Source organism: Suricata suricatta, chromosome 6, assembly GCF_006229205.1.
Source record: "Suricata suricatta isolate VVHF042 chromosome 6, meerkat_22Aug2017_6uvM2_HiC, whole genome shotgun sequence".
Lineage (NCBI taxonomy): Eukaryota > Metazoa > Chordata > Mammalia > Carnivora > Herpestidae > Suricata > Suricata suricatta.
In genome coordinates, this window is record NC_043705.1 from 119,049,535 (window position 1) to 119,061,891 (window position 12,357).

The window sequence follows — 12,357 nt, forward strand, 5'->3', positions numbered from 1 at the left end:
TGGTTTGGATGATAAACCAAACCAACAAAGGACAATGGGAGGTGACTGAGGTGATGACATTAAGCTTTGGTTATGGGAAATCTCCTTGAGAGCCAGTACCTCATACTGTAAAAAAAAAAAAAAAAAAAAAAAACTAATTTGGAGTGAAGTGATGAATTATTCCACACAAAATCACCAAATCTTAATTCTTTTCGAATGTTGATGTGTTTTTAAAGATCCATAATTCAAAGCACTCCTTTCATTTTTATCTAATCTCCTAATAAAAGTAGACGCCCTGTCCTCATTAAGCTCAATTTATTGGCACTTGAAGTGTACTGACTTACTAGTATATGGTTGCTCTAATTTCCCTGGAAGTTCCGAAGAAGCCAAGGAACTCTGCTGATGAAAATAATCCCTCCCTGACACTTCCTTTCTCACCGGGCACTTCTGTGCCTTGAAAAGACATTTTCAGTGCCAACTAGGAAAGGCTTTCTTAATTCTTATCACATTAATCTTGCAGCCTTAACATTTTTACTGAAAAGTCTGTTTCTTCTACAAGTCCCTTCCTTAAATCACTTTGAGAATGGTCTGAGATACTTCATCAATGGGAAGGCCCAGAGCAGATGTGGAAGGAAGGAGAGAGAAATCAGTGACAATCTTCAACATTTGTTCTCTAATGACAAGCAGCTCCTGAATAGAACGTCTGAATCAACTACTCCCTTCTGAAGCGGATGGGAATTTAATTCTGCCTGAAACAGAAGTCCCTCATCATAATGTGGTTTTTTGGAGCAGATATTTCAGGCAGGGGGAAGAAGGTTTGGGACAAAGAGATGTCAAATATGGCCATCAAAACCTAAGATTGGAAAGCCTACCTGTAAGAGACTCTTAGCTGCAAGCTGGTGTCAGTTCCATTCCTAGCGTGTCACAGGCATTTCCCACATTACCCTCCCAAGCACATCTACAGCTCACTTTGTGCCCTTGGGCAAGCCACTCCTCACCTCTGAGTGTCCGTTCTCATCCATGTCAAGACAAGCCTGGACAAGGGGACCTCTACAGTCCATTGTAATCTATTCTGTTCTTGAATCCAGTACATGGGATTATCTTGATCCTCCCCCAGCGGCCATGCTTTGTCTTGGTGCCTTAATTCTTCATGACATCACTCTTCATAGACTCCTTGAGGAAGCATAGTCTGATTTTTTTTTTAAATACCACATCCAAAATGCCAAGAGAGAACATTAAGGATGTTAAGGATGGTTTATGGAGAACAGTTGTTAAAAGTCAACTATCTGCTAAATGGACCTTCTGAACGCCACCCATGCAGAATGGCCCAGAGCTGGAGATCGATTTTGCCCCTCAGTGCACATCTGGCAACCTCTGGAGACATTTTTGTCATAACTTGGGGGGAGGGGTATCTTTTTATCATCTAGTAGGTGGAAGCCAGAGATGAAGCTAAACACTATGCAATGCATGAGACAGCCACCAACAATAAAGAATTGTCCAGCCCAAAGTGTCAACAGTACCAAGGTTGAGAACCCCTGGCATAGTCCACAGAATCAGTACTATTTGGTTCAGCCAGCTCCCCAGAGTCAACTGAATGCATCTTTTTCCAGTTTCTCACTCATAGGGTAACTTCAGCAGCTTGAAATTAGCCATTGGGAGAGTATTTACACCACAGACATCAGTACATGCTACAAAGCAAAGCAATTCTATTTCTGAGAGCCAGCTGTTAGGATAACTTTTTAAAATTTATTATTTCTTCCTTCCTTCCTTCCTTCCTTCCTTCCTTCCTTTCTTTCTTTCTTTCTTTCTTTCTTTCTTTCTTTCTTTCTTTCTTTCTTTCTTTCTTTCTTTCTAATAATCCCTAGAACCAACATGGAGCTCAAACTCATGACCCTGAGATCAAGTCGTATGCTTTTCTGACTGAGCCAGTCAGGCTCCCCAGTCTGAGATCCAGCCGTTGAACAGCTGTCAACACACCACTACTCAGAACCAACACCTGATATAGCTGATTCAAAACTCAAAGGTGAAGTGTCACTCAGTCCGTCAGTGACTCTTGATTTCAGCTCAGGACATGATCTTAGGTTGGTGAGATCAGGCTGTGCTTTGTGCTCTGTGCTGAGCCTGAAGCCCACTTGAGATTCTCTCTGTTCCTCTCTCTCTCTCTCTCTCTCTCTCTCTCTCTCTCTCTCTCTCTCTGCCCTTCTCAGACTCCTCCCATCCCCATCTGCATTCACATGGCATGTGTGCTCTCTCTCTCTCTCTCTCTCTCAAAACAAACAAAACAAAACGAAACTCAAAAGTGCCTTCAGCAAGAAGGCTGCATTGTGGAAAACTCGAGATGATTTTACCTGTGGGTGAGGAGTCAGACCTCATAGCAGCACCATGACAAGAACAACAAAGAAGGAAGGAACAGTACAAGGAACACTGTGAGCAGGTATTGGAAGTCACTCATGTCTTGTGGTCTTGTTTGTCTTTTCATGTACACCCGACTTCCTCGGAAAAGCATTTGAGGGGACAATTCAGGGGATAATTCTCTAAATTGAATAAACAATACACTTGTTTATTACAAATCTCAGAAGAAATGCATGATGGAATGATAATAATTCAATACACTTTATTTTGAAAACTTGGACATACAAAAATAAAGATCAACACACAACAGGTGCAAAGCCTGAGAAGCAAGCAAGTCAGTTTTTCCAGACTCAGCAAACTGAGAGATGTATTTCCTGGTGGGTCCTGGAAGTCAGTAAAGCTGGACTCCACTAGGTCCCCCATGAGGGACCCTGGTCCAACCACTGAGGTTCGCAAAGGGCTTCCTCTAGATGGTGGACTCCCTACAAAAACTCAAACCACATTGGAAGGAAACCCTTTCCTGAGTTTGCTCTTTATTGCTGTCTTGATATGTGCCTCTGGTTGCCATGACAAAATCTGGCGTTGGAATTTTTCTGGGAACAAATAGGAAATAGTTGTGGGAGGAGATTTAAGACCCTATGCACTTCAGGTTTGGTTATAAACATTCATGGTAAAATAAAGCAATGACTCATTAACAACCCCCCAAAAAGAAACCCCAAAATATTTTTAAGCCCCATTCAACATTACTTTGTCCCAGAAGTGACCAGCTATGAGCTATTTGTTTTAGGCAAGGTCACCAGCAAAATGAACTAACAGGGGAGGTTACTGACCAGTTGAGCTATTGGACACCATATGCCAAGTCACACTCTGCTTTCAGTGTGTTTGGTTTCTGGAGCTGAAAGTGCTAACCCCACACAGTAGAAATTTTCCATTTGCTAGAGTTTGATTATTTTGTCCAGCCTCATGGAAGAGAAAACAAGGGCTGCAGCCATTCAAACTCTGGCAGCCAGGATCTGGGACATCTTATGAGGGCATTCAGGCCCAGGACCCGCCTTGGATCCAGATGGGCTGGGTGTCTCTTTGTCTTTGTCTATCTTTATCTAAGTCTTCTGTATCTAAAAGTTTTTTCTGAATCTCCACATTTGACCTAAGCCCAACTAATCTCTCAGTTGACATCCAGTTACTCGCCTTCTAGAGCTGCCTTCTATGTGAGAAAAGGCACCTGCTGCCATACAGAGTGCTCTGAAGAGCGTGGACGCCCACTTCATCCATGTGGCTGGTCGTCACGGCCAGGCATCTGTAGCATGGAAGCTGCTGTCAGACACAAAGATGTGGGGAGATGTACTGAAGAAACACCCTGCTGATCCTTCAAATGGCCGACTGGCTCCAACCTATCTTTCCCATCCTGTCCCCTAAGGTTCCCCAGTGAACATACATCACTCCAGATAGGATCCCATCCCACCGTCTCCTCCATCTGCCACGGATGCCTCAGAAATAATGATTAAAACACAGTTCCACACAGTGAGTTTGGTCTCTCAGAATTTCTCTAAAAAGAAAACAGATCTGTTTGGAGGAAATAGTGAAGTAAGCTAGTTGGGGAGGACAGGCAAGATCTCTAGGCTTGTTCTGTTAGCAAACAGTGGTCATCGGACCACTATTCAAAAACTAAGGAAGGAGGGAAAAGCCGATAGGTGACAGAGGCTAGGCCTGTGTGGGAGAGGACGGAAGAGTATTAACTGTAAGACTAGTGCTTGCCTCTACCTGGCACCATTCCGATCTCTTTATGTGTATCGCTCATTTAACGCTTATAACAACCCTAGCAAGTAATTAGCAATATTATTCCCATTTCACAGACGAGGAAACAAAGGCCCAGAGTGGTTCAGTAACTTGCCCAAGGTCACTTGGTTAGGGAACAGTGGAGCTAGTGATCAACAGTCTGACTCCAGAACCTGTGATTTGAACCCTCTTTGCAACCGCCTCAGTGAGCAAGCCTCCAGTCCCAGTTAAGGAGGGACAACAAAGCAGAAAGCTCCAAGGATTTCACCAAATATAAGAAACCCCATGATTTTATGGACTGCTGTGAAAATGTGCCAATTACACTATGCTACAGTATCACAGTACGGCAGATTCTCGTTCAGAGATCTTGAATGTTCAAATGTGCAAGAGGTGCACCTTAGATGAAATAGAGTACTGAAGGGGATTATACACCTGCTTGCTGCAGTGTGCAATGACATCTCCATCTCTCCTGGAAAGTCACATTTCTCATTAACGCGCTTGTGGATACAGACTCTTAGGGAGAGAGAGTGGCAGGGAAAACTCATAAAGGGGCCGTGTGTGTAGGTGTGTGTGCATGCTCAGGTGTGGCACTCAGGTGTGGTGCGCAGGCGTGGGGCAGCAGATGTAGGGCAAGGACAATTTTAGCAAGTTCAAAAGTACCCTACACTTAGTGACACAAAGAAAACATAGCTTCATGATTTTCTATAATTGATCTGATCTTTTTCCTGAGCCCTTCACTTTACTATGGAGGGAGGGAAACTAAGCAGAAGCTGGTCCAGTCATTTAAACAGTCTCCTAGATATTTTAGTTTTCCTCCCCCGCTTTCCCATTTCTCTCCAAGGTGGCCCCAACGAGAGAGTTTACTTTACCTGGTGCTGGCGTGAAAGGGGAGGGAGGGCCTCCTCCAGCATGATTCATACACGCCGCTCCCTGTCCCATCCTCTGGGTCCTCGCTGGAAGGCCTGGATGCTGAAGGTGGTGGTGGGCAGGGTCTGCTATGTGCTGTCCTGGCCAGGCCCCGCTGCCGGAGCTCAGCTCAGGTCCTCACAGGAGCCACACTCCTCCTGAGGCCCAGCTACATTTCCCATGTGATCTCCAGCCTGGGAGTCCCCATGGTGGCAACACCTTGGAGAGTTCGTCAGCTGGGTTCACTCAGGGCGCTCAAATCACTCTTGTTCAATGAGCCTCGGTGTGACTGCGGAAGCCTTCCTGTCGCTGCCCGCTAGGCTGAAGTCAGCATATTAAATAAGCTCTCACCATCCTGGGTCTACTGGTGATTCCCTAACAGGCACACCTGTTGGCCGTTCCTGCGCCCAGGAGACATAATCACCTGAAGGGGGAACACAAACGTTAGACATGCCATTAGTACTGACTGAATTAATAAAGATCTTTATCACCTACTGAACATGTAGAGCATGGGGCTAGTCCTAGTTCTAGTAACCAGTAACCCGTCAATCTTCCCTGAGGGAGAGAGGGGAATGCTAGAGCATGCAAGGGTGCTGTTTGGATCAGGTCTTCTTCTGACCCCTCCCTCCAGGATAACCTGACCCAGGGAAGGCAAGCATGGTATATGTGTGTGTCAGGAGTGTGTCCAGAACTTTGGGCTGTCATGGCTAGAGAGGTGATAGGCTGAAGATCTGATACTGAAATCTCACCCATTTCCAGAAGTCTGGCTGAGCCCACCACGATGCCAAGACAGAGCATGTTCCCCTCTGGAGACGAGAGCTGCCAAACGTGGAGAAGCCTGGCGGGGCCAGAGAGCAGCCCCCGGCTCTTTCTCCACAATCCAGCTCTTCCTCTTCCCAGAATATGTATCATCTGTCACCTCAACTGACCCTCTCCTCTGTCCAATGAGTGGAGTGTTTGAATTTCACATTTTCCTTTGAAACAACAACAACAACAAAAAAAACAAAGCTCAGAAGGCCAAATCAAAAAACAAACAAAAAAATAAATAGAGAGAGAATGTGAAAGTGAGCTCTAAAAAAAAAAGACACAATGGAGCAGTCTTGCTCCTCTCTCTCAGGAAAGAGGGCCCCTATACTCCAGCCCTCCTGCCCAAGTGGCCCCAAGCCCACTTCCAGAGCCTTCCTGTGCCTGTTTTCTGAAGAGCAGGCCACATCTCCAGTGCGCATACCACTGAGCCCAAGAACCAAGAAGTGGCCAAAGGGCGGCTGTTCAGCACCATCCACCAAGGATGGAGCTTGGGCGTGCGGGCTGGGATGTCTACACGTGTGTGCGTGCCACGTCCCCTCTGCGGGGCTGCTGGGACAGGGAGGGAGGCCACAGGCAGTGGGTACAGAGTCCATAAGCCCTGAGCCACCACACTCCACATGGCACTCCAGGAGCCTCCAAATTCTTGACTCAAACAGCCCTCTGTGCAGGTATATTTGGCAGGGCAAATGGATGGAATATAATTTTATTTAACAGATTGTCAGCTTGATTTATAACCTTTAAATATTTAGACATGGTATGTGAGCCTCCATTTTTACACCTGCCAGAGCCCCACAAAAGTGAGAGGAGGACCTAGGGAAGGGAGGGATGGGCAACTCCCTACATCACAAAAGACCAAAATTGTTTCTCTGCTGTATGCTGCTTAGAATAACACATGGCATATACTCAAATATTTGCTGAAAAAGAAAAAAAGGAAGAAAAGGAGGAGCAGGCAGGAAGAAGGAAAACTTCCACACTTTCAGAGTTTGTTTTACGGAGTCTGGCCGGAAATCAAATCCTGTCGCTACCATCCTACCTGCATGTCCTTGGGTAGGTTATTCGACATCTCCAGTCCTCATTTCCTCATCTGGAAAAAAGGGGAATCCATGCTTATCACAAAGTGCAAACAAATAGATATTAACTACTTACATTATTCTCACCATCAATGTTTATTTATATCCTCCACCCTTAGTCTCATTTAATTTTTAAGTCATATTCTGAGGACCAATTGGTTTCGAAGAAGCCTAGGAAGGCTACTGCTACTGATGAGCCCCTTGCGGAGAGAGCACTATTCCATGATCCCCATTTCAGCCCCACCAGCGTCTTCAAATGCCCCCCAGTCACCACAGCAGACGCTGCTGGTGCACCACCCATAGCCTGGGCACATACACTTTCACCACTCAGCAGCCTGACTTCCACCTGCCCCACCAGCATTTCTTTGCATAAGGGCACCTTCTCATGGAGCCCTACTTTGCCACTGGAACGGCAGGACAGAAGTGCCAGAGAATTAATGTCCAAGATGCAACCTTCAACCAACGTCAGATGGGAACTCAAATGCCCCAGCCCTGACACTCCTGTGCTAATGTAACTCCAGGGTGCGCGGTCCACACTGAATCCCAGCAAGGTCACATTATCATTACCCTCGGTGGTAACTTGCTGGATAATGAATCCTTTGCTTGCTACACAAATACGCATGACTATGTCCATGCCAGTTACTATGGCCAGTGATTGTGCCTTCTAATTGCTCGGTGTCCATGCCTTACCACTTAAACATTTTGAAAACCACCCTTCACATTTAACTAATAAGTTGCCCTCACAAGTGCTTCTTGAGAAACATCAATACTCTATAAAACGAGACCCAGCAGCAGTTTCACCTAAGAAACTAACAAATATTTATTGTTTCCTCCTTCCTGCAATATGGCATTAAAATTCAATAGTTAAGTGGAAGAGAACAGACAATAAAAGATCATTCAAATGCATCCACCCACATACGAAAGCCAGCAAACACCACAGTTTTGGAAATTTTCCCATATGTCCAAGTGAGGACCATGACCCCACACAGTCTATCAATTAGGGCATCTGCTCATATGTACTTTTGTACTTGGCAGTGACCTCAGGGCTTCACAAATATGTTGCCTCTGTGTTTTTATTTAGTATCTCACAATCCTTCGGATGGCGACACATTCTGAGATTAAAACGAATATATTAAGATCCCAATATGAATGGAATATAACAGAAAGGATGACCTAGATCTACAGTGGGTGAATGCCAACGCAAACAGTGGCTAAACTCGGCAGCTGTTTGCAATTAGGTCCAATTAACACGTTTTAAACACGGCAGTGCTAGGAACCTCTTTGAAGTGTGTTGCTGGCAAAGGTTTTTCTTGAAAGGGGTTTCCCAGTGGGAACCAGTCAAAACCCACAGCTGTGCAACCCAACTTACCCTTTTGACTTAAGTGCCTTGTAGAGTTCACAGTTTTAGAGTTCATTTTCCCCAGGTACATGTATAAATACTTCAAACATGTAATGGAACGTCTGGGAAGACGTCTTTGCTGAAAAGAACATTTTCAAGTCAGGAAGAGGAAAGCAAGGGCAGAGCTCCCGCATTCTAATTTGCATTCTGTCGAACTGCCAATCTCTCGTAGAAACATAAATTGTAAAATATTTATGTAATAAGCATATAAGGGCATTGCCTGCCCTGAAATAAAGGCTCCATGAGGGCAAGAACTTTGCTCGTTCATCACCATATTCCCAGCACCTACACTGATGCACAGCAGGCTTATGACACATACTAGTTGAATGAATGGATGGGCGGATGTTTACGAAATGAATAAACAAATGCATGAATGGAGTAATAAAGTGAATTAATTATATACACATGTTTGGAAAACCGTAAACTAATGTCCCTAACGCACATGTGTGTGACACAAAGGCACCACACACATCCTCAGAGAGAGAACTGTCTTAATTCTCCTAATTATTTTGCTAGTGCTGCCTGTTTGGGGGAAAGTTTGGGACTTAAACCTCATCTTCATTTTTCATATCTGACAAAGAGCTAAAAAAAGGCATCTGGTTCATTTATTAAGTAAGCACTTAGTAAGTTTTGGAGGACTAGTGAGTGACAACACAAAATGGTGCTTGGTTCCGTAGTCCCGGACTAGAAGAGACCCCGACATCCCAGGGCTCCACTCCTTGTGTTCCTGAGCCTTGTTCACTGACCTTCCTGCAGGACCTTCTCATTCAGACCCTAGGCCCAGCCACACAAGAGTGCTTTGGAAGAAGAGGCAGGGAGACATCCTCCCTCCCTCCAGTCCTGTCTCTGAGACAGAAGGAGATGCTCTGTCGTTAGTGGGAGATCTGCTGGGAGGAAGGGTTCTAAAGCCCGGCTGCCCACTAACAATGCAGATTTCTGGGGCACCTGGGTGGCTCAGCCAGTTAAGCATCCGACTTCGGTTCAGTTCATGATCTTGCATTTCGTGAGTTCAAGCCCAGCGTCTGTGCTGACAGCTCAGAGACTGGAGCCTGCTTTGGATTCTGTGTCTCCTTCTCTCTCTGTCCCTCTCCTGCTCACACTCTGTCTCTCTCTCTCTCTCAAAAATAAATAAACATTAAAAAATGCAAGGCTCTGACTCAGCAGATCTGGAATGTAACTCAGGAATCTGCATAGGAACTACCACTCTGGTCATTGTCATGCAGGTGATAAATTATTAAGGACATAGGCTAGAAGGAAAATATTCGGAAGGAGAAAAAGTTTCATCCCTGAGCGCCTTCAGAAAAGTAATTCCGTGTCTGGTTGGACAATGCCATCCTGGAACATCTCTTAAGGACATTCTCAAACATCCTCTACAAAGACCCCAACTTACTTTAATTTAAAAGAGAAAGGTGTAAACACATTCCTTCTTTCCTGTAGTGATAGATCTCTCACGCACGCGCGCGCACACACACACACAAACACACACACGTCATCAACCAAAGTGTCTTCACTCCTGAAAAGCCTACAAACGAAAAAAAGAACCCTTGAGCACTGAGAAACCATCCACTTCTTCTAGAACTCATTTTTCCCTTCAATGAAATTCAGAGGTTTGCTATATCACAGAAACAAATAAACAAACAAGCAAAACAAAACTAGAAAATAGAAGCTGGAAATACTGATGCTCAAGGAAAGCAAGGAGAAGGAGCGCAGGCACCGGCCTCTGGAAGCAGAAGAGAGCCACATCTGCCCGTGGGGCAACCTCTCGGGACAGAAGCAAAAGCCAGAACAGAGCCGGACTCCAGGACAGCACGGGAGTGACAAGTTCCTGCAGCTTGATAATTTAAAGACTAAGAAAGCATCTGTCCACACAACAACTAATTTCAGAGTCAATGGTGTACTCCTTGAAGACAGCCTGGAAACCTGGAAACTTCGAGACAAACGGCCTGTTAGCATAAAGGAGCTCAGTGGTTTAAATCCTCCATTTATCATGCCTGCATGAAAGGCTTCCTCTGTAAACAGAGGAGCAAGACCACACTGCCTAGTATCAAGATCTGCTCAGCATTATTTTCCACTGGGCATGTGGTTTCTTCACGATTTCACACACACACCGTGCAGATAGCGGAAACCTTTCGTGACAGGCTCTTGGGCTTAGCCTTTTTGTACTACCTGGGGAAGCTCAAGCCACAGATTCTGCATCTACAGAACCAATGGGTCAGATCTCTCTCTCTGAGCCTGCCATCAATATCTCTCCCCTCTCCACCCTGCCACCATCAGTGTCTTTGTTCTTGGACCTCTCTGCATAAACAAAGGTACTTACTTCTTGTTTACTTAACATCGAATATGGTTTTAAAAAATTAAGTGGTAATTAATTGTATTAAGCATTTTATGACAATTATATAACATGAGGCCCAAATCATTTCTTTTTTTCTTAGAAAACTATTTTCAACTTCTTTAATTCTAAATGCCTTTTTGGCTAGTGTTTGGAGGGCCATTATTTAGCCCTACAACTGACACATTTTTCCACTTTCTCATCTTTTTGTTGCAAACCGTCTGAAGTCTTATTTCCTCTGTTGAACATTGCTGTTTTGACACATTACTAAAATGGACCCTCTATGCTGTAATCACCCAGGATAATGCTGGAAAGTGTGAATGTCTAAATGATTTGTAAAAGGTATTATTTTTTCACTTCCGTTTTGAAATTATTTCTAACAATTTCTAAAGACATGGTCACAGCTGCCTGAAGCATGTCTTCTTCACTCAAGGCATCTGGATCGCTGCCCAGTGTACCTGAGCTTGTGGTTGGCCTCTCACACGGGTGGGAAAGCTGTGCTGGTGGGTCCCGCTGCTGTTGCTGCTGCTGCTTTTCAAAGTAGGCTTCTCTTCTCTTCCTTCTCTTCCGTAGCTCTTCTGAAGTAAGATGTGGACCTGATGTCTGTGGAATCTCTTGAGATACATTTCTGGAACTACCTTGCATATTGAGCTGAATCGCCCTGCGGAGATCTGCTTCATCTTCCATGTCAATCTCCTGGCGACTCAGTGCCAGGGCCCTCTGCAAATCTTCCTCATCTTCGTCTAACATGCCTCACCCATCATTTGCTTCTAAAACTTGTTCCAGATCCATTTTCTGGACTCTCTGTTCTTTTAGTTGTGCCAATTCTTCTCTGATGAGTTTTGGTCTATGCATTTGTTGGACCTTGATCATCTGTAGAAGTTCTTGGCTCAATTACAACAGGAAGGTTATTCTATATTTGTTGTCAAGGGTGATCTACCCGATTGTGAAGCTGGCTCAAATCATTTCTGTTGCCCCCCCAACCATTGGCCTCATGGCAAAGGACTTGTGACTGTATGAGGGGTACAGGTGACTTCTCACAAATTTTGGGAGGGAAGAGAAGATGCCACATTCAGAACAGGCTACTTTATGCTGTGGCAGCAAACATTACTCAGATCTCAAAGGCCAAGGAAAGGCCTCTTTCTCATCCCACCACATCATCATGCGTAGCCAGGCATGTGGGAGAGGAGAGCACAATCTCGCACCAGCAATCACGTGCTTGGTCTGGTGGTGACACACTTCACCTCCGTTCACATCGTCTTGCCCAAAACTAGTCACATGGCCCAATCCTAGTCACCCAAATAACAAGGGGGCCAGGAAGCAAAACCCTCCCCCGTGCCAGGAAGTCAAAGAGTCAGAAAGATCTGGATAATAGTACTAATGACCACCAAGACTGGAGAAAGGAAGGGAGAAGCATCCAGCAACTGACTGCTAATGAGGAAAACACACTGAAAAGTCTCACCTATGGTCACTGACTGTTTAAATATGTAAGCTTTTTTATATTTTCATTGGCCATGCATGAAACTGGTCTTCTCAAACATTTCTGTTAGTAGCAAAATTAATCAGGTCTTTCTGGACTATTACTGTTTATGTGTAGAAATAACATTTAGAGTTTCATTACCTTTGATCCTATAATTCTACATCCAGAAATGAATCCAAAGGAAATAAGCAGAAAGGCAGATATATATTTTTTTTTTAATTTATTTTTGATACAGAGAGAGACAAAGCATGAGAGGCGG

The 12,357-nt window shown here is 44.8% G+C and overlaps 1 pseudogene; it reads right to left on the minus strand.

Moving 5' to 3' along the window:
* Positions 1-10,963: 10,963 nt before the first annotated feature.
* LOC115293261 lies at positions 10,964-11,497 on the minus strand (annotated as a pseudogene).
* Positions 11,498-12,357: the final 860 nt, after the last annotated feature.